Source organism: Stomoxys calcitrans, chromosome 3 (assembly GCF_963082655.1).
Source record: "Stomoxys calcitrans chromosome 3, idStoCalc2.1, whole genome shotgun sequence".
NCBI classification, from domain to species: domain Eukaryota; kingdom Metazoa; phylum Arthropoda; class Insecta; order Diptera; family Muscidae; genus Stomoxys; species Stomoxys calcitrans.
The window spans coordinates 151,308,096-151,330,815 of NC_081554.1; the positions used below are offsets into that span (position 1 = coordinate 151,308,096).

At 38.8% G+C, this 22,720-nt stretch overlaps 1 protein-coding gene across 5 annotated transcripts in view; it reads left to right on the plus strand.

Annotated features, from left to right (window-relative positions):
* The first annotated feature begins 6,143 nt into the window (after positions 1-6,143).
* The window catches only part of LOC106092677 (serine-rich adhesin for platelets), a 250,128-nt gene continuing 233,551 nt past the window's right edge, over positions 6,144-22,720 (plus strand). For all 5 annotated transcript variants that reach the window (XM_059364548.1, XM_059364550.1, XM_059364551.1 and 2 more), the window contains exon 1: positions 6,144-7,369. The gene's annotated coding sequence lies outside the window, so the exon portion shown is untranslated. The remainder of the gene's footprint in view (positions 7,370-22,720) is intronic.

Sequence of the window (22,720 nt, forward strand, 5' to 3'; positions counted from 1 at the left end):
ATAAATTGCAAATTTTACCCATACCACCGCTTAAATTTTTTTCTGATGGTCTTACCAGGACTCGAAACCAGGCGTTCAGCGTCATAGGCGGATATGCTAACCTCTGTGCCACGGTGGCCTTGGATTCGGAGAGTGAACGTATGGATAATAAACTGGCCGCGATCTGTCTTGGAGTTTAGAAAATGAGTGCCGGGCCATAACGGAGTAAAGGGGAATGAAGAGCAGACTGTTTGGCAGTGAAGGCCAGAGGACTACGTTAATAAACTTGGTTAAGCCGAGGCCGGATCGACGCAGTCCAAGTTAAGGGCGTGGGCGACGATTGTCCGAAAAATTTGGTAGGACGACGAAAATTCTATGGCGAGATCTGGGTCTGACTTCAATATCATAATGGAACACATAGGACTGCGAGACCACTTATGCATAATCGGTGCGGCAAGTTATAGCATGTGTAGGACATGGGTGGAAGATGATGAGACGTTGGAGCATTTCCTATAGGATTTAGATGGGGACACAATACCAGACATGAACCTATTTAGTGTCGTAGTATGGAAAACAGTAAGAGATTTTGTAAGTAGCAAGGAGTTCCTGATTTTTCTTTTCGAGGTTGCTTTCTAGTATCTCTTGTACGTGGAATACAAACAGAGCACGCTCTAATCGGCATGTATTCTCATATGTATTGTATCTACATGGATGTTCGATGAAATAAAAGCTCGGTTTAATCGAAAAATTTGCATATTTATTCCAAAATTCATTTGTCATATTAAATTTGGGGTATTTGTGTGTGGGGTATTTTGGGAAAGGGGTAGACAACCAGAAAATTGTTTCCGTAAATGGGTATCAATTCTTACTCTACCCCCCAATACCTTTCATTTAGGCCCACATTGTCATGGTCGGTAAATATGCACGATTTAGGGGTGTTTTGGGGATTGGGGTGGTCGCCCAAACACTAAGCCCGGAAAATATATCAGCAACGTGCTCTATTCTCATATATCTATATATCATTTATTTGAACCCCATATTGCCATTGGCCTCAAAATTGGATATCAAATTCGTTTTCTAATCTCATTTATACTCCTTATTGCAAAAGTCAGCAAATATGTCCGGTTTAAGGTATTGGCCCTAAAAACTATAAATATTTAGTTCCACTCTCTTTAGACCCAAATTATCTTGGTGAGCAAATACGTCCTATTTGGGGGTTGTTATGGTGGTGGGACGTCTGGTAGACAGTTGGCTCCTAATGTTGATATCAGATACGTGGTCGACTCCCACATACCTTTAATTTGAGCCTCATATTTCCATAGTCGGCAAACATGACCGGCATGGGGGGTGTTTTGGGGATGGGCGGCCACTTAGTGAGTTGGCCTTGAAAATATATATCGGATTCGTGTTCCACCTTAAAAACCCTCTTATTTGAGCCTCATATTGCAATAGTCAAAAAATACTTACTATTTGGGTGGTGTTGGGGGGGGGAGGGGGGGGGGGGGTGTTTGCGAGTAGAATACGAATGTGATATCCAAATGTGGGACCACGTTTCTGGGGGACCACCCCTTCCCCAAAACACCCCCAAAAGTGGTCTTATTTACTGACCATGGGAATATGGGGCTTAAATAAAAGGTATTTGAATGTAGAATGTGAATCTGTTATCCAAATATGGGACCAAGTGTTTGGGGGGGCCGCCTCTCCCCAAAAACATCCCCCAAGGGGACAAATTTACGACTATGGAAATATGGGGCTCAAATGAAAGGTCTTTGGGAGTAAAGCACGAATTTGATATCAATGTTCGGGAAAAGTATACCCCACCCCCACAACACCACCCAAATAGTAAGTATTTTCTGACTATTGCAATATGAGGCTCAAATAAGAGGGTTTTAAAGTGGAAAACGAATCCGACATATATTTTCTTCAAGGCCAACTTACTGAGTGACCGCCCATCCCCAAAACACCCCCCAAGTCGTACGTTTTTGCCAACTATGGAATATGGGGCTCAAATTAAAGGTTTGTGCGAGTAGACCACGTATCTGATATCAACAGTAGGGGCCAACTGTCTAGCGGACGTCCCACCACCATAACAACCCCCAAATAGGACGTATTTGCTCACCAAGACAATTTGGGTCATAAAGAGAGTGGATCTAAATATTCATAGTTTTTAGGGCCAATACCCCAAACCGGACATATTTGCTGACTTTTGCAATAAGGAGTTTAAATGAGATTTGAAAACGAATTTGTTATCCAATTTTGAGGGCAATGGCAATATGGGGTTCAAATAAATGATATATAGATATATGAGAATAGAACACATTGCTGATATATTTTCCGGGCTTAGTGTTTGGGGGGCCACCCCAATCCCCAAAACACCCCTAAATCGGTCATATTAACCGCTAAATCGGACTATATCTTGATATAGCTCCCATATAGACCGATCCGCCGATTTAGGGTCTTAGGCCCATAAAAGCCACTTTTACGATCCGATATTGCTGAAATTTGGGTTAGTGATTTGTGTTAGGCCAGTCGACAATCTTCTTCAACTTGGCCTAGATCGGTTCAGATCATTCTGCAATTTAGCCTCGATCGGTTTTGACCAGATTTTGATATAGCTGCCGTATAGACCGATCTCTCGATTTAAGGTTTTGGGTCCTTAAAAGGCACATTAATTGTCCGATTTTTCCGGCATTTGGGGACAGTGAGTTTTGTTAGGCCATTCGTCGGCCCTCTTCAATTTGGCCCAGATCGGCTCAGATTTTGATATAGCTGCAGTATAATCCGATCTCTCGATTTAAAGTCTTGGCCCCATAAAAGGCACATTTAAAATCCGATTTTGCTGAAATTTGATACAGTGACTTATGTTGGGCTTTTCGACATTCATGTCGTATATGGTTTTGATCGGTCTATATTTAGATATGGCTACCAAAAAGACCAATATTTGGTTCTACAAAATTGAACAATGATTTGTACTTAATAGACCACTCAATATCTGTGTCAAATTTGGTCCAAGTCGAACCATATTTCGATAAAGCTGCTATGTGAGCATAAATTATGCATTTTTGACCGGATCATGACGAGAGGTGGTTTGCATATATACCCGAGGTGGTGGGTATCCAAAGTTTGGCCCGGCCGAACTTAACGCCCTTTTACTTGTTTTCAATTTAAATAGGCTTCGTCTCTAACCTAAAAAATGTCTGTATCAAATTTGAAGATGATCGGATGAAAATTTCGAAAAGTACTTTGTAATTGCGAAAATTATGATCTATGACCCTGAAAGCCTCGATTCGAATTCTGGCGAGACCATCAGAAAAAAATCATCATCGGTGGTTTTCCCCTACTAATGCTGGCGACATATGTGAGGTACTGTACCATTTGGCATGGCAGCCATGTGAAAACTTCTCCCTAAAGAAAGGGATATCTTTGATCTCTTTAATTGAGCTTAAAACTTGAATCAGACAGCTCTCCTTGATATATGAGAAGTTTGCCCCTGTACCTTAACATGGACAGACAGGCAGACGGACAGACAGAAGGACAGACAGACAGACGGACGGAAGGACGGACAGACGGACAGACGGACAGACAGACAGACAGACAGACAGACGGACAGACAGACAGACAGACAGACAGACAGACGGACAGACAGACAGACGAACAGACAGACAGACGGACAGACAGACGGACAGACAGACAGACAGACAGACGGACAGACAGACAGACAGACAGACAGACAGACAGACAGACAGACAGACAGACAGACAGACAGACAGACAGACAGACAGACAGACAGACAGACAGACAGACAGACAGACAGACAGACAGACAGACAGACAGACGGACAGACAGACAGACAGACGGACAGACAGACGGATAGACAGACGGACAGACAGACGGGCAGACAGACGGACAGACAGACGGACAGACAGACGGACAGACAGACGGACAGACAGACGGACAGACAGACGGACAGACAGAAGGACAGACAGACGGACAGACAGACGGACAGACAGACGGACAGACAGACGGACAGACAGACGGACAGACAGACGGACAGACAGACGGACTGACAGACGGACAGACAGACGGACAGACAGATCGACAGACAGACAGACAGACAGACAGACAGACGGACAGACGGACAGACGGACAGACGGACAGACAGACAGACGGATAGACGGACAGACAGACGGACAGTGAGACGGACAGACAGACGGACAGACAGACAGACAGACGGACAGACAGACGGACAGACAGACGGACGGACAGACAGACAGACGGACAGACAGACGGACAGACCGGCAGACGGACAGACAGACAGACAGACAGACAGACGGACAGACAGACAGACGGACAGACAGACGGACAGACGGACAGACAGACAGACGGACAGACAGACAGACGGATAGACGGACAGTGAGACGGACAGACAGACCGGCAGACAGACAGACGGTCGGACAGACAGAAAGCGACTCCGATTCGATCCGCATACTTACAAATGGGTCAATCTCCTTTTCTTCTGTGTGTCACAAACAAATGTATTAAGTTATAATCAGGGCTGCGGAGTCTGATCCTTGTCGGTCGGGGTCTAACTCGGAGTCGGTTTATTAAGCCCGTGTCAGACAGCGGTTCGGAGTCGGAGCAAGCGTGCTGAACTCCGAACCGAACTGCGACTCCGGCCCAATAGTCGGACCTCGACTCCAGTCTAAAAATCTCGACTCCGCAGCCCTGGTTACAATAAACCGTACCACAGTGGTGATGTAGGTAATTATCTGTGCAAAGTTTTGGATTAATATCTTCATTTTTAAAGATCGTAGAGTGATTTCAACAGACGGATGGACACTGGTATTACTAGTCCATAGTGATACCTGTTTCCTAGTTGGCTTTAATAACCAATAGGTTAGGTTAGGTTTAAGTGGCTGTCTGCTATCGACTCATTTAGACGATTTCGTCCCTTGTGATACCACAGGAACCGAAGAAGGAAGATGCCTTCTAGTTCCTACCGTTGAACCATCCAGTTCGCTTCAAAAAGCGCAACAACTTGCGAACGTTCACCTCCGCTAAATCAGACAGGTTCTCAAAGAAATAAGAACCTAAAGTGGAACTCCTTGTGGCTGCCAGTGCGGAGCACACACAGAAGGTGTTCTATAGTCTCTTCTCCCTCGATGTCCTCAAAGCTTCTGCAAAAGTCGTTGCTGGCAATCTTAAGTCTGTCAGCATGTTTTCCGAATAGACAATGACCTGTCATGACGGACACAATGACTGACACGTCTTTGCTAGCCAATGACATCAAAGCGGTAGACCTCATAGTTTGGGAATGCTCACAGCCCCCATTTGTGATCATCTATCATTCGTTGTCTTTCGGGCCTGGTTCTGAAAACTTAGCTTACATGTCGCTAGAGGCATATCCACAGATTCCAATATCCCTGGAATGTGTAGGGTAGTTCCTAGTCTCGCAAGCTCGTCCGCTTTACAGTTCCTTGGGATATCTCTTTGGTCCTGCACCCAGAACAGTAGAATTTTGAAATGTTCAGCCATGTCGTTGAGCGATCTGCAACAGTCGAGGGCGGCTTTTGTGTTCAGAAATACGTTTTCCCTGGATTTTATGGCTGCCTGGCTGTCTGAGAATATATTTATGCCAATCTTCGTTATGACATTATATCCGAGCCATTCCACCACTTCCCTAATTGCAAGCATCTCCGCTTGATACACACTGCAGTGGTCAGGCAATCTTCTCGATATGATCACACAATAACGCTGCTTTAAGGCCATTGGACTATCTTTGGATTCAAACCCAACATCTGAACATCTTTTTAGGATGCTCTTCGACACTTTCAGTTCCGTTTTCCACCCAATATCACTTTCAAATACATAATACGCTTTTGTTATTGTATTGTATATTTTAGAATTTTCAAATATTTTTGCTGTCTTTTTTTAAATTATTTAATTTATAATACTATAATCAGAATTTTAATTTCTTCCCAAGAAATAATTTCATTTTTATATTTTTCTTAGCTCTTTTTGTTTACTGTCGAAGAGAGTTTTAGACCAAAATTCTCTTAGCATCAACATCGTCTACTCTGCCAGTGGAGCATGGCTAACGAAGCTGACATCATCGATGAAAACTTATTTAATGGCCACAACAGTGAGCCAACGTTTTTAGTACAGCGTTGGCGGGCTTAAGCGACGGTTTCATAAAGCACACAACTTTAAAAGGCGGTTGAGTGTAAAACTCGTAAAACTCAGCTGCAGAATAGAGACTTGGCCAAATTGAAGAAAAGAAAAAAAAAAAACAAGAAAAAAAGCAAAGAAGCGAAAACGACAAAATAAAACGAAATCCATAAAAACGTATTCCATAAAAAGCAAACAAAACTACCACAAAAGTAAAATAAAGTGAATGTTCATGAAATTAAAAAAAAGTTGATAATAAAAATAAAGTTTTACAAAAAAAAAAAACAAGGCGAAAAGTCATAAAAACTGATTTTTTTTTAGAAAAATCTAAACAGAAAACATTGGCAACAATTTAAGACGCGAGCCATTGCACGAGATGAACGATCGCATCGCTAAAGACGGGGTGTATAACAGTTTTTGAGCTCAAATCTCCGGCAGAACCAGTCCAAACGAGACGACGACAACAAAGACAAAGCAAAAAAACCAAAAAAGAAAAAACGCTGCAAATGATGTCAGTTGTCTAGAGGAGCTAAAACAGCGAACAACCACAAAAAATTCTAAAGCAAAACGCAGGCAAACAAAACAACGGAAAAAATAAACAAATATTACAAAAAAAAAAACAAAACGAAAACGTTTAAAAAGTGAAACAGGAAAGTTCCATACGGTGTGACAAAAAGTGCTAAATTTCATTGTCGACCAGACAAAGGCTTCAAAAGAGAAAAAAATTCACAAAAAACAGCAGCAAGCCCTGTTCAGCTTGAATTGCAAAGAATAAAACAGGCGTTAAATATCGCTCGCCCAAAATAAAAAGTCACCCATATTTCAATTGTTTTTGTGGCGTGTTAATTGCAAGTGAAAATTCAAGCGAGACCAGTGACACCAACAAAAAATAATAAAATTTCATACAAATAACCATCTTTAATAGGGAATTGTAAACGTGGTGGCATTCATCATCACACAAAAAAACGCAAAATAATTGCTCACAGTGATTCTGATGAAAAGTGTAAAAAAAAATTTAAATAAACACACCACAAAAAAGTGTAAAGAGCTTTGCATCTTTTTTTGCTGCAACTTTTTTTGTAACGACTTTTCGCAATAAAAAAAAGCGTATTTCCGGCTCACAGCTAAAACGTTACAGTAAAAAATAACTACAACGACAGAGACACACAACTTAATAGCGGATATTTTGAGGCTGTTCTTGTGAACGCAATTCTGATAAAAGGTAAATTTGTAAATATATTTTAAGGCACATCTCAGGGTGCTTGAATATAGAAATATTCCCAAAGCGAATTAAAACAAGTAAAAAGGCGTTAAGTTCGGCCGGGCCGAACTTTGGATACCCACCATCTCGGGTATATATGTAAACCACATGTCATCAAAATCCGGTGAAAAGTGCATACCTTATGTCCCATAGCAGTTATATCGAAATATGATCCGATTTGGACCAAATACTAATAAGTAAAAGTCATTGTTCAAATGTGTATAACAAAATATTGGTCTTTTTAGTAGCTATACCTTAAAATAAACCGATCTGCAAATTTTCATCGATCTAGACCAAATTGAAGAAATACGTGGAGGGGCTTAACTTAAGTCTCTGTTCCAAATTTCGAAAACATCGGAAAATAAATGCGCCTTTTATGGGCCCAAAACATTAAATTATGAGCTCGGTCTATATTGCAGCTATATCCAAATCTGGACCGATCAGAGTGAAATTGTTGACCCAAATTTCAGTAAAATCGGATAATAAATGTGGCTTTTATGGGCCTAAGACCCTAAATCGGAGGACCGGTCAATATGGCAGCTAAACCCAAATCTGGACCGATCTGGGCCAAATTGACGAAGGATGTCGAAGGGCCTAACACAACTCAATGTCCCAAATTGCGGCGACATCGCACAATAAATGCGCATTTTATGACCCACAAACCTAAAACCGAGAGATCAGTTTATATCCAAATCTGGACCGATCTGAGCCAAATTCAAGAAGGATATCGAAAGGCCTAAGACAACTCACTGTCCCAAATTTCAGCAAAATCGGATAATAAAAGTGGCTTTTATGGGCCTAAGGCCCTAAATCGGAGGATCTGTCTATATGGCAGCTATTTCCAAATCTTTACCGATCTGGGCCAAATTGTCGAATGATGTCGAAGGGCCTAACACAACTCACTGTCCCAAATTTCAGCAAAATCGGATAATAAATGTGGCTTTTATGGGCCTAAGACCCTAAATCGGAAGATCGGTCTATATGGCAGCTATATCCAAATCTGAACCGATCTGAGCCAAATTCAAGAAGTATGTCGAAGGGCCTAAGACAACTCACTATCCCAAATTGCAGCAAAATCGGATAATAAATGTGGCTTTTATGGGCCTAAGACCCGAAATCGGAGGATCGGTCTATATGGCAGCTATATCCAAATTTGGACCGATCTGAGCAAAATTCAAGAAGGATGTCGAAGGGCCTAACACTCCCGAATTTCAAAAAAATCGGATAATAAATGTGGCTTTTACGAGCCTAAGACTCTAAATAGGAGGATCGGTCTATATGACAGCTATATCCAAATCTGGACCGATCTGAGCCAAATTCAAGAATAATGTCGAAGGGCCTAAGACAACTCACTGTCTCAAATTTCAGCAAAATCGGTTAATAAATGTGGCTTTTATTGGCCTAAGACCCTAAATCGGCGGATCTGTCTATATGGGGGCTATATCAAGATATAGTCCGATATAGCCCATCTTCGAACTTAACCTGCTTATGGACAAAAAAAGAATCTGTGCAAAGTTTCAGCTCAATATCTCTATTTTTGAAGACTGTAGCGTGATTTCAACAGACAGACGGACAGACGGACGGACATTTCTAGATCGTCTTAGATTTTTACGCTGGTCAAGAATATAGGGTCAGAAATGGATATTTCGATGTGTTGCAAACGGAATGACAAAATGAATATACCCCCCTCCTTCGGTGGTGGGTATAATAATAACACATTTATTTACCAATTTTGTTGAAATTTGGAACAGAAAGTGGTGTGGTCTAGGTCTGTTGGGATAGATTTAGCTCCCATATAAACCGATCTCCCGAATTTATTTCTTGAGCCAATAGAGGGAAAAATTCTTATCCGATTGGGCTGAAATATTTCACGAGGACCTCTCCTATGATCTTTAACAGATGTGCTGAATATGGTTCCAATCGGTTCAAAACCTGATATAGCTCCTATATAAAATTATCTCCCGATTATATTTCTTGAGCCTATGGAGGGCGCTGTTCTCATCTAATTTAGCCGAAGTTTTGTACAATGACTTCTCCTATGACCATCAAAATGCGTGCCAAGTATTATTATCCGATTTGGCTGAAATGCACAATGACTTCTACTATGGTCTCCAACATCCAAACCAAATATGGTGCGAATCGGTCCCTAACCTGATATGGTTTTTTTTTGTGGAAACATTTTTTATTACTTTGCCCGGAGTTGGAGTGCGATTCCGGGCAAAATTAATCGACTTCAACTTCAACTCCGCAGTTCTGGTTTCAATTTCAACCAAAGTACCGTTTTTCTTAATTTTTGTAGAAGCCTAAAAAACTTTGGGCGGATATTCTAACCTATCTGAAAACCGCCCCCGAGGTCCATTAAAATTGGTCCAGAATTAGATACCGTCCGACTTTTGTCTTTCCTTACTGGTTTGTTTAGCCTTTGATTAATATTGTTGTTGTGGCTTTATAATGGCTTGCAAGGCGAGTGCCTTTCAACAACAAATATGTTCTTTGGGTCGTTGATATTCTAAATAAATTGTTGCAGGAAAATTACCAAATTTCGTCGTTGGTTTTGTGATAAAAGTTATTGTTTTTCAAAACTATTTTTATCGTTGCATCAGGTTATGTACCGTTTTAAACCATACTTGACACAGTAGTTGGAAGTCAGAACAAACAAAATTGTGCCCTCTAGAAGCTCAAGAAATCAAGACCCAATATCGGTTTATATGGCAGCTAAATCAAAACGTGGACCAATTTGACTTATTTGTGCAAAATTTCAAGGACCTAGCTTTACTTCTTCGAAAGTTGGCTTGTTTCTGATAGACAGACGGACTAACAAGGCTAAATCGACTTAAAATGGCGTGACGAACAAGATTGTATATACTTTATGCGGTCTAAGACGAATTTTGCGAGGTGTTACAAACGGTTATTGTGAGGTGTTACAAACAGCCATTATTTCTGAAAACAAAAACCACCCTCGATTGTCGAAGATCTTTCAACGAGATGGCTGAACAGTTCAAAATTCACCTGTTCTGGGTGCCGGGCCACAGAGATATACCAAAGAACTTTAAAGCGGACGAGCTTGCGAGAGTAGGAACTATCCTACATATTCCAGGGATACTGGAATCTGAGGGAATGCCTCTAGCGACATGTAAGCTATGTTTTCAGGACTAGGCCCGAAAAACAACGAATGATAGATGGTCACAAAGAGGGACTGTGAGCAAACCAAAACTATGTGGCCTAATCTAGACTTGAAGAGGTCTACTGTTTTGCTGTCATTAGCTAGAATAGGCGTCTCAGTCATTGTGTCCGTCATGACAGGTCACTGTCTATTAGGAAAACATGATGACAGACTGAAGGTTACGAACAACGACTTTTGCAGAAGCTGTGAGGACTATAGAACACTTTTTGTGTGTGTGTCCCACACTAGCAGTCAGAAGGAGTTCCACTTTAGGTTCTCATAACTTTGAGAACCTGTCTGATTTAGAGGATGTTAACATTCGCAAGTTATTGGGTTTTTAAGAGCGATCTGGATGGTTCAACGGTAGGAGCTAGAAGGCATCTTCCTTCTTCTATTCCTGTGGTATCACAATGGACGAAAACGTCTTAGTGAGTCTGATGGCAGACTGCCGCTTAAACCTAACCTTACCTACTTGTTTAAATAATCTTATAATTTACTTCATATATCAATTTCTGATGACTGACACTGAAGCAGTTTATTTGGCATAGATGTTGATATCTTATCTTTGTAGGTGCTGATGTCGGCATCCATATAAGTTCATTTCATGAAATAACTTTTAAAATAGAGGAAATCCTCTATTGATTGCTTTTGTGTGTTTAGTGCATATAAAATCAATTAAGTTTATATGCTAATGACATGAATGATGTTATATTGTATAATGATTAATAATATGCAATTGCAGAATACGTCTCAAAGTCACCATTAATGTGTAAAATGTATTAAAAGTTTGCAAAAAATAAAAAAATTTTAAATTCTGCAGATTTTAATAAACTTAAAAGTTTTTAAAAAAAAATTTAAAATTTTTACAGGTTTTATCTGTCAAACGTAATTGCCCAAATATTATTTTGTATGAATTGTATTATTATGGTGAGATTAACTTTCCATAGCTTTAACCTATAGAATTCATTTGATATCATGATTAGATAAACTTCTCTCAGCTTAAATCTATTAATTTTCCTTATTGTTATATCTCCTTTGGTGAATCTTCCGAAAGGAAGTTCGAGTTCAATCTTTTTGCATATTCAATGTCAACATTGTCATTGGTTTTGCGGTCTTCCAAAGCGAAATGTATGCTAATATTCTCGTTAAATAATCCAAGTTTATGCTAATGTGCGGGCACGCCTTGCAAAATTCAAAGGCAATAATGTCATTATGCATAACGATTAGCAATAATATCTCACTATGAATGGAACTTTGCTACCACCTACAATTATAATTAAAGAGACAAACACAAATCGGAAAATCAATAAAAAGCAATCAAACTGATTTTAGAACTTCATTAAATAAAAAATTCATTTTTGGAATATTTTAAATAGCCCATGACATATAAAAATAGATTTTGTGTTGGTATAACGAGGATGAAGTCTTAAGAGAAATGCATAATCTATCTGTATATATAACAAATAAAATGGCGTTAAGTTCAGCCGGGCCGAACTTTGGATACCCACCACCTTGGGTATATATGTAAACCCTTTCATTTCGAATCTGGACCGAAGGATGTCGAAGGACTGTCACAAATTTCATCAAAACCGGATAATAAATGTGGCTTTTATGGGCCTAAGACCCTAAATCGGAGGATAGGTCTATATGGCAGCTATATCCAAATCTGAACCGATCTGAGCCAAATTCAAGAAGGATGTCGAAAGGTCTAACTTATCTCACTGTCCCAAATTTCATCAAAATCGGATAATAAATGTGGCTTTTATGGGCCTAAGACCCTTAATCGGAGAATCGGTCTATATGGCAGCTATATCCAAATCTGAACCGATCTGAGCCAAATTCAAGAAGGATGTCGAAAGGTCTAACTTATCTCACTGTCCCAAATTTCAGCAAAATCGGATATTATATGTGGCTTTTATGGGCCTAAGACCCTAAATCGGAGGATCGGTCTATATGGCAGCTATATCCAAATCTTGACCGATCCAAGCCATAATTGACGATGAATGTCGAAGGGCCTAACACAACTCACTGTCCCAAATTTCAGCAAAATCGGATAATAAATGTGGCTTTTATGGGCCTAAGACCCTAAATCGGAGGATCGGTCTATATGGTAGCTATATCCAAATCTGAACCCATTGGGGCCAAGTTGACGAAGTATGTCGAAGGGTCTAACTTATCTTAGTGTTCCAAATTTCTGCAAAATCGGATAATAAATGTGGCTTTTAAGGGCCTAAGTCCCTAAATCAGCGGATCGGTCTATATGGAGGCTATATCAAGATATATTCCTATATAGCCCATCTTTGAACTTAACCTGCTTATGGACAAAAAAAGAATCTGTGCAAAGTTTCAGCTCAATATCTCTATTTTTGAAGACTGTAGCGTGATTTCTACAGACAGACGGACGGACATGTCTAGATCGTCTTAGATTTTTACGCTGATCAAGAATATATATACTTTATAGGGTCGGAAATGGATATTTCGATGTGTTGCAAACGGTGGTAGGTATAAAAATGTAGTTGTGTTTTTATTTGTTTGTTTGTGGGTTTGTAAATTTGTTTGCTCCGTATAGACTCAAAATCGGCTGAACTGATTTTCACATATTGTGGGGAGTGGTCCAGAAGGAGCGATGAGCTATATAAATTTTTGATATATCAAGGGAGGCAGACCCTCCCCTTTACCACTAAAGCATCACCCAAAACTAAAAGTGGACAACTCGGGGCAACATGAGACTCAAATGAAAGGTAATTCGTGAGTACAAACCAAAATCAAAAGGGGACCGATCGTGACTCAATAGGTATCGGATAAAAGGTATTGGAAAATATAATACGAATATGGTATTAAAATTTGGGTCTTATTACCCATCGGGCCGCCCAAACCCCAAAATTTCCCCAAACAGACATATTGGATGTTCATGTCAATATGGGCCTCAAATGAAAGGTATTCGGTATTGTATTACGAATCTGGCATACAAAACCAGATCGAAGTATTGAGGGTCACCCTACGTCCCAAAAACGCCTTACATGGACATATGATCCTTCTTGACTATATGGGACTCGGTTTGTTCCGTGGAATCAAAAAACGGCTGAACCGATTTTCTTAAAATTTTTACAGACTGCGTTAGTTTGTCTGGAAGAAAACATAGGCTATATAATTTTTATATAACGGATAGGTGCGGTGCCTACCACTTAACCTAAAATGGCCATCCAATACCAAAAGTGGACCGATAGGCACAAAATGGATATCAAATGAAACGTATTGGAGACTAGAAAACGAACATCGTATTAAAAATTGGCTCCAAGTAATCAGCGGGTCGCCTCAACCTAAAAACTCTTTTAAAAATATATATTTGACGTTCATGTTAATATGGGTCTCAAAGAAAAAGTATTCGAAAGAAGATTACAAATATGACATAAAAAATTAGGTCCAAGGAATGGGAGGTCGCCCCACCCCAATTACCCCCAAATGGGCATATTAGCCGACCATGTCTATATGGGACTCAAATGAAAGGTATTTGGAAGTAGATTACGAATATGACATTAAAATTTGCGTCCAAGTCTAGGTGGTGCTTTTCCTTCCAAAAATAAGTCAAATAGGTTAATTGACCCATTATTACAATATGGGATTCAAATGAATGGTATTTGAGAATAGAAAACGAATTTGATATCCAATTTAGGAGTCCAAGTGTTTTGGGGATGCTTTAAAGCATCCCCTAAACTGAACTTCATTTCCGATTATGGCAATATGGAGCTCAAATCAACAGTATTTAGGAGTAAAGAACGAATTTGATATCTATTTTAAGGGCAAAGTGCCGGTAGCCGCCCCAGCCCCAAAACACCTTCCAAACAGTTCATATTTACCGACCATGGCAATATAGGGCTCATATTAAATGGATTTGGGAGTGCAGCAAGAATTTGATATCCATATTTGAGGCGAAATGTCTGAGGTGCCATCCCTTCCCTAAAAAGCACATCTCATTACCCTTATTTTCAAAAACTCCAGCTCTCGGAGATTGGTAATGCGATTCGTTTGTATTTTTTTTTTTGCACTCTCACAGTCAAAACAAAACATGGTTTCTATTGTTGGGGTCGGGTGCCTCGGACCTATGGACCTATGGACCAATCACGACAATATAGAGCCCAAACGAAAGGTGCTTCAGAGAAAACAAGTAAAAAGGCTTTAAGTTCGGCCGGGCTGAACTTTGGATACCCACCACCTCAGGTATATATATAAACCACCTTTCGTCAACATCCGATGAAAAATGCATACCAAATGCCCCATAGCAGCTATATCGAAATATGTTCCGATTTGGACCAAACGCTTATAAGTCTGTGCTGTGCCATCTGTGCCATATTGCAGAAGTATATTGAGGGGCTTAACTTAACTCACTGTCCTAAATTTCGGCGACATCGGACAATAAATGTGCCTTTTATGGGCCTAAAACCCTAAATCGGCGGATCGGTCTATATGGCAGCTATATCCAACTCTAAACCGATCTGGGCTAAATTCAAGAAAGATGTCGAAGGGCCTACCACAAATCAGGCCTACCACAATTTATAGACAACTACCACATGATGATTAATGTTATAGACGTTAAGCCACTCCAAGCGAGTTGTAGCACTAACATTTAAGTTAGCGCCATCTACTGGCTGTTTTCAAAGGCTGAAGTCGAATGGATTTAGATGACCCAGTTAAAAGTAGCCTGTAAATGGCGCTAATTTGGAGAGGCCAACATGAACACAAAAAGGAGGCGGAGTGGTAAAAATTGATCATACAGGATTTTTCTTCCTTATGATTTTGTTGCGGTTGTTTGCGGTATTATTTTTTAACTTTCCCACTCTAAGACGGGCCTTAATAATAATTTTGAAAAACACCAGATCTCGAAGATGGGTAGGGCGATTAAAGCGAAATTTGGTTGGCACACTTACATTAGCCAAAAATCAAAAATTTGTTATCAGAATCTGAAGTGGGGTGCCTAGGAGGGCCGCCCAACCCCAAAGCCCCCTAAACGGATTTATAGACCAATCACTACAATATGGATATCAAATTAAAGGTAATTGAGATCAGAAAGCGAATCTGATATCCAATTGTGGAACTAAGTGTTTCGTGGGTCATCCAACCCCTTCAAATGGGATACATTTACCGACCATGGTAGCATATATCTTAAATGAAAGGTCTTTGGGAGTAGAGCACGAAATTTTCTTCCACTTTTGAGACCAAGTTTCAGAAGGATCCACCACACCCTTAAACAGGACTTTTATTTATTGGTATTTGAGAGTAAATTCACAGGAGAATTGGAATACATTTTCAACTGAAATTAGGCAGAAATTTCCAAATTGAGAGTATTTTTCTCCAAAATTGCATTTTCGGGAACAGAAGTACGAGCCGGGCTCGGTTAGTTCAATAATAAAATTGAAGATATTTATTGAATACAAATGGGGTCTAACCCTTAGATGTTTTTAAACGTTACTGCCTGATCATTTAAATTGATTTAATTGTAGAAAGATATCATTCCATAGCCGACATATCGTTCCATAGCCACCAAAAAGATGGATGTGCCAAATTCAAAACTTTACAGGAGAAGGTTTTTATTTAATAAATCACAGCATATCTTAGATTGAAACATGAAAAATGGATATAGTGGTAAACATTGTTGTGCATTTAAATCAAGATAAAGGTATTTTTGGCACTAAGATCTTTTTCGCTGTCACATAAATGGCCTAGTTTTAAGTACTTTAGAGGTAAGTGCAATTGATACCATTGTTTGAAAGTGAGCTGGAAGTCTCACTTTAAATTCAATGCAATTCGGAACAAACAGTCATTTTATACACCTTCACATTTATGCCGACTTTCATTTATACCCGACCCTATTTGTATATAGCTGTCGCATAGACCGATATCCCGATGTAGTGTCTGAAGCTCATAAAAGCTGGATTTATTATCCAACTCCTCTAAATTTTGGAACAGTGAATTGTATAAAGCTTTGTCACACCCGGACCGAATATAATCCAAATCAGACCCAATATATGGTCTTGGGCCCATAATGGGCTCATTTGTTATCCGATTTCGCTGAAATTTAGAACAGAGATTTGTGATAGGGTCCTCAACATACTTTTTAAATAAGGTTCAGCTCGAACTATTTTATATATAGCTGCCGATCTGCGATTAAAGTTAGAAAGAATGGACCAAATTGTACTTAATACCCGATATCAACCAAATTTGGAACTACGAGTTCTTTTTGACACCTCAAAACCCTTGCCTGATATAGTCTAGATCGGAACGTAATATGATATAGATGTATAAATGTATAAAGATTTTCAAAGTCGTTTAATTTAAATCCTATATTTTCCAATCGACCCAAAATTCTGTCTTGGGGAGTTTCTTTGGGTGTCCCCAAATTTGGATATGACCTTCGCACTTACTTCCAAACGCTTTTTATTTGCGTCTCATATTGTCCCCGATGACCAATATGGGTTTATTGGTGACCACTGTACTTCCAAAGGCTTGAATTTTGAGTCCCATATTGTCCTAGCCGGCCCCTATTTCCCTTTGGTTTGGTTTGCTCGAAGCCGGGGCGCTTCACAGGTACATAGCCCTACTTTTAAACAACCGACTCGTACTCTTCATCCAAATATAAAACATTTCATTATGACTTAACTTACCCATTTTATGCAATTATTGCTTAATATGTTTGAGGTACTTGTGTCTGGCGAAAATCGTATAAGTGCCCTTCGCTGTCGCAGAGTTTATCTACCAAAATTGAAATGGCACTTACATTAAAAATGTTTTATCGATACAAAATTGGCGACGATATTGTGTTAAACAAAATACTTAAGAACCAAACTTCAGGTTACAAATACAACTCCTTAGTGAAAGACTACCAAAGACTTAAGACACGTACTTAATAATTCCAAAGACGATGAAAGGTATCGATGGAACGATCAAGTAAGCATATTCTTATAGGCATTCTTTGGAAAAATAATCCTAGAATCATACTGATGGACTTAAAATCTGATAATCAAAATTGGCTGATATTAATTAGGAAACGGTTTTAGCTTCCAATTATATTGTAATTTGTGTACAGCCCCTTCTGCATGTGTACAGCCCTCTCTGAAGGTGTACAGTCCCCTCTGAAGATGAAAACAGTCGTCAGTTCTCAATTCCTACTAAAAACTAAAAATCCCAAAATTTTGTCATTACATCTTTTTGGCGGTAAGGGGACTATATTGTGTTAAACAAAAGACTTAAGAACCAAACTTCAGGTTACAAATACAACTCCTTAGTGAAAGACTACCAAAGAGTAAAGACACGTACTCAATAGTTCCAAAGACTATGAAAGGTAACGATGGCACGATCAGGTAAGCATATTCTTTAAGGTATTCTTTAGGAAAATAACCCTAGAAGCATTCTGACAGACCTAAAATCTGACAATCAAAATTGGCAGAAATAAGTTAAGATACGGTTTAAGCATCCATTTAAATTATAGTTTGTGTACAGCCATCTCTTTAAATAAAAGAAAATAAAAGAATCACATCTCTCCTTTTAAACAATTTCGCCATAGAGAACCTTTGCCCAAAAAAAAATTCATTAAACATTTTTTTTTAAATGCCATTCACAGAACAACTGGCAAGTTTTTTTTGAATTTAAAAATAAAACATCCTGTTTCCTGGTAGCGTTGCTTTAACCTTATGCAAGTACCATACCCTAAATCAGCTTACCCATTAAATTTTACATACCTTTTTCTCCAAGAAATTCATGGCCAATCTACTTTGCGAACAATTATCAAATCACCTCTCATTTCCCACTCGGGTTTTTGGTGTCAGCCCAATGGTAACAAAAACAAGCATTTAAGCAGACATTGAACTAAATTTCAATGCACAACCACATCATGGCAACCAATGGAAATGTGGCCATTTACATGTGTTTAGAATGTTGTAACTCATGCCAGACGCGTCTATAGATCCCCTCCCAAGTGGTTCGCTCGACAATTTTTATACTCGTTTTTGTCGTGGTTTCTGTTTGCCCACCCAGGACAATACGAGTTTTGGAGTGTTTGCATGTTCTATTCTTTTTTTTAATGTAAATTACAGAACAAAATAAACCAAAGAGGGGGGCATGCGATCTAAGGGGTATGGTAACTAAAGATGTATTTTAACAACAACAACAACAACACCAACAACCGTCACCACTAGCAATGTGATATGACAATCTAGCTGAACTTGGCTTAATTAAAGTTAACAAAAAAACCTACACAAAACGTTCGTTCTTGATGTACGAATGACTGAACCGCCGCTGATATAAGAAGAAGGCGAATGTATGTCTGTTTGTTGGTGGCATTTGTTGCCTTTTTTATGAGTTTTAAACAAGACTCAAAATTATCATATTAAGAAGAAAACCCAAAAAAAAAAGAGAAAAAAATATTATTATCATTAAAAACAACACTTATTAAAAATCAAGACTGAATCAGCAAAGCCATGTGCTTATGCCCATAAGTGTGTTGCCTTTAGGCCAAATTTTCAAACCACGCAAAACATTTTAAAATAAATAAAACAAAAACAGACTTTGTCTACACCAACAGACAAAAGCGGCCATAAAGTTTTACATAGTCAGTCATATGGTCTCATATACTCGTACATACAGAAAAGTGTACGAGTACGATATTAAATATTTACATTCAGTTATTCCCCCACACACATTTCGCCAATTGCACTTCATTAACATCTTCAATGCATATGGAGGGTATTTTTGCTTTTCTTCGAAATAGCACTTTGTTTTGCATACTGCAATTTTGGTATATAGATTCCGAAGGCCAAAAGATCAGAGGTGGTTTGGGAAACATAAGTAAAAACGTGCTATGTACGTCAGGGTCGAATCTTAGGAGTCCACCACCAAGGATTCTGCTTAAAATTTCTACAAAACCAAATTTTTGCCAAATGAGGCAAAAATCCAAATTCAATCCAAGCAATTGTCATCATCGTTATCTCCGACAAATTCTAAGAAGTTTTGCCCAAGAAACCATGGGTCTAGAGCAGTGGTGGGCACACTAACATATATGAATACTATTTTAAAGCCCATGGGCTTATATTCTTGTTCACGTACACAATAATGTGTAATAGTGTGTGTGTGTATTTGCCCACTACTGATGTAGATTTTCTAGTTTTTACTACAAAGGTCTGTTTTTGGTCCAAAAACTAATAAAATTTCATATTTTGTCGTTGAAAAATGGAAGTTTCATTTTTTATTTCAGATCCATGTTTTTTTTTTAACTCTTAGAATTTTTCGTAGATTACAACAATAGCAACCGGTAACAATTTACCCACTCTAGTGTACATTCATTATGTTATCTTCGGGCTAAATCTCCACTTCCTACTGACAACTCTTCTGCAATTTCGAATTGAAGACTAGGCCAAAGTATTTCGCCTCCTTCAAAAGAGGAGTTTTAAAAACGGTATCTTTTATCTCCGAGAGAAGAGCACTCGACCTTGCCACAATGACCTTGCCATGATCTCGCCGATCGTTGATAGAAACTTGGCTTGGATCAGTAGAACGAAGTTTGCATATGGGGATAATCTGACGCCATCCTTTTTGAGATCCAATAGGACTTCATTATACCCTACACAACCACTGTGGTACAGTTATACCGATAAGTATACCGATCGACTCAGGATCACTTTCTGATTCGATTCAGCTATGATCGTCTGTCTGACCGTCTGTCTGTCCATGTTAATTTGTGGACAAAGTACAGTTCGTAAAAATACATCCGATCGTCTCCAAATTTGGAACGGCCATCTCCGTCTCCGTTCCAAATTTGGAGACGATCGGATGTTATTTTACGAACTGGACTTTGTCCACAAATAACCATGGACAGACGGTCAGACAGACGATCATAGCTGAATCGAATCAGAAAGTGATTCTGAGTCGAGGCCTATTGAAATTGGGAAAAAATAAGTTCAGATTTATATATGGCTCCCATATATATGTTCGTCCGATTTTCAGTAATAATGCAATAAAATGGTCATTTGTTAACTGATTCTCTCAAAATTTATTACAAAGGATTTTCTCTTGATTGTTAACATTACTGGTGAATTTGATAGATACAGATATGGCTCCCGTATATATCTTTCGCCGAATTCATCTTCCAGAGCTTTTGCAAGCGCATGTATCAACTGAGCTTCGCTTTCTTCAACGACTACTGCAAAACGTGCGGATTTTGGTCGAAATCTGTTCCGATTTTGATATAATTTTCGTATATATATTCGTCGGATTTGGACAAATATTGCAATAACGTGGTCATTTGTTAACCGATTCACATGAAATTTGGATTCCCTTATGACTCACGACATTGCTGTTGAATTCCATAGCAATCGGTTCATATTCAGATATAGCCCCATATATATGTATGATCTGATTCCCACTTTTAGAGCCTTTGTCAGATTTTCTCGCAATTTTGGGCAATGTCTTTTTCTATGACTTTAACTATGTATGGCGATTTTGGTTAGAATCTATTGAGATTAAGATATAGTTCAGATATTTATATTCGTCCGATTTTGACCAATATTGCAATAATTTGGTCATTTGTTAACAGATCCTTATAAAATTTGTTAAAGTAAAGTTTTTTTATGACGTTTCTGATCACTTGTAAATTTCATAGAAACCTGTTCAGATTTAGATATAGCTCCCACATATATGTATCTCCCGATTTTCACTTTTAACGCATTTATCAACCGATCTTCTCAATATTATGCACTACGATTTTTTTTTCTATAACTCCCACAATATGTCCGGATTTTGGTCGAACTTTTCGTTTCAAATTTAGGTGTCGACGACTTAACCTGCATATGCAATGTGGTGTAGGGTATCAAAAGGTTAGTTTCGCCCGACTTTACCCCGTCCTTACTTGTTTATCACAAGGTTACAGACCCTTGTCACCTGTCTGCTGACAGCTAGCAGCGGGCTTTTGGTCGATAGGTAGTTTATTGGATGGCTGAACCATTTAACATTTGCCTATTTTGGCTGCCGGGCCACTGATTTAGTTACTTTTCCATATGATATTTGCATCCATAATATGTAGCATCCGTTCTATATTTTGTAGTATTACATTAATGGAATGTTTGTGGGAAAATTTGTTTTGTACATTCATCATATGGCGTTTGGCATAATATTTGAATTCGAAAAATGTAGCATAAACCTCTATTTTGACGAATTTTGTTTTGAACATTAATTTTTGAGCTATGAAAGCAAAGGAAAAATTCGTTTATGGAAATTTACTAACATGCATACTGTAATTTGGTCATGGCATTGAATTTAAAAGGAATTTCAACACAAGAAACCACCACCCAAAAAAAAAACATGTTTTTATGTGCCGTCAAGGTTACTGAAATTTGAAGGAGGCGCTACAAAATTTGTTAGGCTTGCCGCTACTTACAAATTATCTGAATTGAGCATAACTAAAGTTAGAAATGGAAAATTTCATAAACACAAATTGTAGAAATGACCGTTAATGCCACCGCCACTACTGCCAGTTGTAAATTGATGGTTGAACTAATGTAGGATGGTCTTTCAAGGTTTTGCACATTGAATTTTGGGAAGGTTATCCCCATCTCAACTACTATGTGCCACGGAAGCAATAGCTTCTTATTTCTACCAACAAATGAGATTTTCACTTACTTGCATTTGTTTTTAATTTTCGAAATTAGTAGTGGGTAGGCCTTATTGTTTATTAAAGTTTTGGAATTCATTCACTGTGTCATGATGTTTACATTTATTCGCTTGTTCATTCATTCGTATGTCTTTTTTTAAATAAATTTTGATATCTTTGCACCGTATGTTGCCAATTGCTGGTGGTGTTTGCATTAAAACAAAAGACTTAAGACACAAACTTGAAAATGTATTTATGCTGACTGCTTCAAGCAACAACAAACAACAACAGATTGCACTGCTGCTGCAGCTACTGCCAATTGACTTAATTGTTGTTTTGGTGTATGTGTGTGTATGTTTTGTTTTTATTGTAGCTAATGCTGACGCTGCTGCTGCCGCTGTTCATAAATAGTTCAGTGAAAAGAGAGCAGGGGTGTTATAATTGTTTATCTGCCAGTTGCTTGGCTGGTCGGGGTACTGTTGTTTTTGTTTTTCTATCTGAGCAAAGTAGTTTG